The following is a 5305-nucleotide window of genomic DNA, read 5'->3' as shown; positions in this document are numbered from 1 at the left end:
GCTCTTCTTACAGTTGAATTTTAGAATAGCTTTGACAAATTTAAAAAGAATCTTGCTCAAGTTTTTGTTGTAATTGTACTAAATGTATATAGTAACTTGGAAATGTTTGGCATCCTTTCAATGAGTTTTTGTTTCAGAAATCATATCTTTCTTTATGCTTTTAACTCTTCTTTTATGTCTATAAATACCATTTTGTACTTTTTGTCATAATGTGCCCCCTTCTCAGTCTCTTGCTAAGGAATATTTTGTTCCTGTTATTTGTACTTGGAAAAGGACAATCCTAGAAATATTTTGTTTATTTTCTTAAATGGTGAAGAGTTGAAGATACTAAAGGATATATTATTTCTTCCTGTGCCTACTAGAGGTCTCAGAAAGAATCAAACAAAGCATTTGTGCATACATTAGAACATTATATTGCTGAATATACTTAAGTGGTTCATTGGTTTTTCTGAGGAAGTATTTTACATTCTGCAACAGTGATTTCACTTTTTAGAATACAAGTACACTGTCAAATCTAAAAGTGCCAAACTCACAGAAACATAGACTAGAATGGTGGTTACCAGGGGCTGGGGTTGGGGGTGGAATAGGGGCATGAGGAACGTGTTTGTTAAAGAGTACACATTTCCAGCAATAAGATGAATAATTTCTCAGGATCTAATGTACAGCATAGTCATTACAGAATTGAAAATTGGTGAGATTTTAAATGTTATCACAAAAAAGGGTAATTAGATGATGTCATTCAGGTATTAACTAACACTATGGTGTTATTTTGCAATATATAAGTGTATCAAATCAACATGTTGTATAGCTTAAACTTATAGAATGTTATATGTCAAATTATATCTCAGTAAAGTTGGAGAGAAGAGAAAAAATTAAAACTGTGGTATACAAAACCCTTTTTATTCTGTCCCCAACTTACCCTAAAGCTTGTACCATGTGTTTAAATGCTACATTGATCTGTTTACTATTCTCTGAATATGCCTCCAAGCTTGTTCCTGTGTCAGCCTTTCACTTGATATTCTTTCTGCCCACAAATGTTCTTCCCCTAGATCTTTGCTTGCATTGCTCCTTTGCTATTTAGAGTCCTTGCATGACTATTCTGTATAAAAAGTGACCTATTCACACACCCACTCCAGTGCTCTCCTTCCACTATCTTATTTTACTTTTCTTTATAGAATATTTACTACCTGAAATTATATTACACAAATTTGATTTTTATTTTTTAATATAAGTCACCTAACCAGAATATGAGCTTAAGGAGGGCTTGGGTTTTGTCAACCTTTAGCACTGCTATATCTCCAGTGCTTATAACAGTGCCTGGCAGGCATAGTAAGCACTCAATACATATTTACTGAACAAATGAAAATACCAATGCTCTCTGCTTTTAAATCTCACTTGTATTGGGTTCAGCCAGTTAAATTTCTACTCAACATTAGAAACCCAGCTCAAATGTCAAATCATATGTAAGAGCTCTCTCTAGCAAAAAATACTTCCTTTTATTATAATCCCAGAGCACTTTGTATTACATCTATGAAAAACACCACACAGTGTGTCATATATTACTTATGTATTTGTTTCCTCCACTAGACTCTGGTCTCTATGGCAACTACATTCTACTCAGTTTGTATGACCCTTCTTTTTGTCCCCAGTACCTTACTCTAGAAGCAGCAGATACATAGTAGAAGACACTCTCTAAATTTTGGGTGAAAGAACTAATAATACCTTTGAATTTCTACAGTGAAAGATATATTACTATCATATCAAGGAGTTATATTCAGTCTGTAAGTGTCAGAGATGTTATGGGGAAATACTTGACAAGAATGAGTGCAAGGATTTTTGTTGTTTCTGTGTTGCTCATTGCAATGTCCCCAAGTATCTAGAACACTGTCTGGCACACTATCTTTTGGATGAATGGGAAATTTGAAAGCTAACTTGATGTTTTGGAAGAAAATTAATGGGAAATGTGTTTGAGGAAATAATAGAGAATGATGCTGAGGTTATCTAGTTGTGTTATAAAGTGGGAGGTGATGCCATCAGTTAAGACGGGCATATATGAGAATTGGATGGACTGAGAGTGTAAAGTGTGTAAAGCAAGAGAATTGTGCCTAATATATTCTCAGGTGAAACTGGTTGGAACTGATTTCTTGTAATCTGTATACTCTATAATTAAATTGTATGCCACTAGCATGCCTAGTTGCAAGATTTCTTTCAGCATGGGTAGTTTTACCTGGCTATAATCCTATGATTTGCTGAGGATCTGCTGAAGGAGGAGTGCAAAGCAGTGGAATAATGGATTAAGTGGTAAGCTAAGAAGATGAAAATTCCTTCAATTCATTGGTGATTGTTAGAAAGTTGAGAAAGAAAAATGAGCACCTCTAAGATGTTGGCTTTTACCCACTATTAATACAAAATTATGTGTTTGGCTACCAAGTGAGAGCTCCTGTTGATAGCCAAGCTCTCATCCTAAGAAGGACTCAACAGCTCACTTGCATGTCAGCATAAATATAAGGACTTATGCTAATCATGATACCTGGGAGCCTTCTTCTCTAGTTTCCATAAGCTGTGGCACCTGTTAATCCCTTCACCTACCACTATTACTTGATGTTGGATTTACAAAGAGGAGATGACATTTACGCACTGAACTCAGGGAATGGTTTAGCACTTTCTACTTAGAGTGAACTTCCTCCTGAGGAGAAACTAAAAATGTGAAAGGAAAAACAATGGAAAGTGGTTAGATCTTACAACATACTTTACCATCCCAAGTTCAATCTCAACCAGGTGTTTTTGTTCCATTAGAGAAAACCCTTAAGAATTACAGTGTTACAAGTAATATAAATAAGGCAGATAATTTTTGCCAAGGAGAGTTCTTGTTTTCTAAAGTATTTGACGGTTTAACTTTCATCTTTACAGATATGACTGTATGGCAGCCTCTGGAAGCAGAGCAGCGCAAGAAGCAGCTTATCAGGAAGGGGAGGTGTGGGCGGAGGAGCCCGACAGCATAGAGCCAAGGCCGGACAGTGCCCCTGTGCTGCCCACGCAGCTTCCCAGGTCAGCAACGCAGGCGATTGACTTTTATCAGAACCCCTGCAGCATAGTACCCCTTGAAGTCTCTGTTCAGGCGCAAGGACTCCAAGGGCTTGTCCATATCCCCCCAAATAATTCACCCACTGATATATACAACTTTCACTTTCAGTTGTCAAATAGGAATAGTGAAAACCATGAAGACCATAACCAACAAAGCGTCTCAAGCTATAGTCCCTCACAGCTCAGTTGCATGGACATGATGCGAGATGAAATGGTGTGTAGAACAACCAACTCTTATCTGATGACAGAAATAAATAGGGCCCAGAAAGAGGAGGAATTCTGCAACAAGTGGGGGAAAATTAGAACACATGAAAGGAAAAGAATACCAATTCAGAAAGCAAGGCAAACCATTCCAGATCCAATGCTTGAGAGAAAAAGAACGACTCCCATTAACCCTGCATATACAATTCGAAAATCACGGGTTACCAATAGTGTCCATTTGCAGCCATATAGGGACAGGGTTATTCACTTATTGGCATTGAAGGACTACAAGAAACCTGAACTCCTTGTTCGACTTCAGAAAGATGGCATCCAAAAAAAGGACAAGAACTCCCTTGGAAAAATTCTGCACCAAGTAGCCAATCTGAATACACATGATTTTTCATATACCTTAAGGGACAATATTTTTAAAGAGCTCCAAAGAGACTGGCCTGGGTACAATGAAATAGAAAGGCAGTCATTGGAGTTGGTGCTTTCCAAAAAAGGTCTATTTCAGAATGTCACAGGCACCAATCACCCAGATTCTTCTGTAGATTCTAGTACAGCTGAAACATCATCTTCTCAGGAGCAGCTTTATAATTCAGCTGTTATTGATCCTTTTAGGAAAAAAAAAATTAGGATATCTCGTGTGAAAACTGCATTACAGTCATCATCTAAAGGTTATTTGAATAACAGCAGTAAAATATCAGCTGTGGGTCTTCCACCACCCTCTGAAGTTACTGCCAATCCCATTCTTTCACCACTGTCTATAAACCACTTTTCTGTTTCAAGTCCCCAGCCTGTGCATTCCAACAGCAATTCTTGTAGTACTGCAGAAGAACATGAGAGTCAAGATCCATATGATGTCAGTTTTAGTCAAAACAGTAGAATGTGTGAGAATCAGTGGGATAAACATACTTATTTGAAAACATTAGCCTCTATTTCAATTCAAATAGAGTTTCCAAACTTCATGGAAAAGAAACATTTGATGTCCAATAACTTTGAATGTAAAATTATGGAACACAAAGTAAATAACCAAAATTTCCATATTGAGGTGATGGAGAAACAGAATACAGATCCTGAAAGACAAGGTGAAGGTACAAACCCAGACTCTAGTGAAGAAGTTGAACAGGTTAGCACTGCCTCTGGGAAAACTTTTTCAACATCTGGGCTACAGGATTATTTGACTAACTATGTCACTATAGTTTCCTCTGAGCAACGTCAGCATTATAAAAAGGAATTTAAAGCAGAATATGATGAATATCGGGCCTTGTATGACAAGATGCAGACTTTATCTTGCATATTTACTAACCTAGATTCAAAAAGGAAGGACCTTCCTCCAGAATCAAAAGAATATCAGGACATTACTGAAAAAATGTCACTAGAATATCAGAAAATGAGACAGATCAATCCCAATTATTATGCAGAAAAATATAGATACCAGTATCTTTATGAAAAGTTGGCTCACATTAAAAGATTAATAAAGGATTATGACCAGCAACAAAAGTACAGTAAGAGCCAAAAACAGTGCTAATGAGACCAGAATAAATAAATGTCTATTTAAATTTCCAAATTACTTGCTGTAAGATTCTAAAGGGATGAAACTTATTTGTTGAAATACTCAAAATTACTATTTTAATTTTTTCTTTTCTTATATATATTTTAATTTTTATTTTATTTTATGTTGATTTATGTTTTTCTATTATTATTATTTACTTTGTATTTAATTTTACCTTGCTTTTCTGAACTTTTTTTTAATTCTCACCTGAGGATATGTATTTTTTAATTTATTTTAGAAAGAGAAGGAGAGCAAGTGCGAGAGAGAAACATCAATGTGAAAGAGAAATGTCGATCGGTTGCCTCCTGTACATGCCCTTACCGAGGAATGAACCTACAACCTGGGTCTGTGCCCTGACAGGGGATTGAACCTTCAACCTTTCGGTGCACAGTGTGGCACTCCAACCAGCTGAGCCACCCCAGTCACAGTGCTTTCCTGTACCTTTGAAGCTGTTTTATCTGATGC

General features: G+C 36.5%; 1 pseudogene across 1 annotated transcript; it reads left to right on the top strand.

Annotated features, from left to right (window-relative positions):
• Window positions 1-2920: 2920 nt before the first annotated feature.
• LOC308551685 (RNA polymerase II elongation factor ELL2 pseudogene) lies at window positions 2921-4816 on the top strand (annotated as a pseudogene). The gene has a single exon. The product of its transcript is annotated as an RNA polymerase II elongation factor ELL2 pseudogene (transcript).
• The last annotated feature ends 489 nt before the right edge of the window (window positions 4817-5305 follow it).

Source organism: Miniopterus schreibersii (assembly GCF_964146895.1).
Source record: "Miniopterus schreibersii genome assembly, chromosome: X".
In the NCBI taxonomy this organism is placed as follows: domain Eukaryota; kingdom Metazoa; phylum Chordata; class Mammalia; order Chiroptera; family Miniopteridae; genus Miniopterus; species Miniopterus schreibersii.
This window is presented reverse-complemented; position numbering and strand designations above follow the sequence as displayed.